Source organism: Monopterus albus, unplaced genomic scaffold, assembly GCF_001952655.1.
Source record: "Monopterus albus unplaced genomic scaffold, M_albus_1.0 scaffold122.1, whole genome shotgun sequence".
Classification (NCBI taxonomy): domain Eukaryota; kingdom Metazoa; phylum Chordata; class Actinopteri; order Synbranchiformes; family Synbranchidae; genus Monopterus; species Monopterus albus.
The window spans coordinates 469,725-470,040 of NW_018128002.1; positions in this window are offsets into that span (position 1 = coordinate 469,725).

Consider the following 316-nt stretch of genomic DNA (forward strand, 5'->3'; position numbering starts at 1 on the left):
AATGGGTAGCAAAGAGTTGCATTGTTTGAACATAAGCTGAGTTAATGTCACAGACTGACTAATCAAAGAACATAAATGATCTGTTTAGGTTCATTTATGATGAAACATACATGCATGGTATTCCTAGTCCTCACATGAATCTCTTTGCTAAGGTTTAACATGGAAATTACAGACACTGTTTGCAAGCTTGTTCAGGCTAGAGCAGCATATACTTGCATTTATAACTGACTGATTTATAACTGTGTGTGGACATGTGTTGCTTTTATTAGCTCCAACAAACATTCATTCACATCCGTAGCAAGCCTAAAGTTTAAAA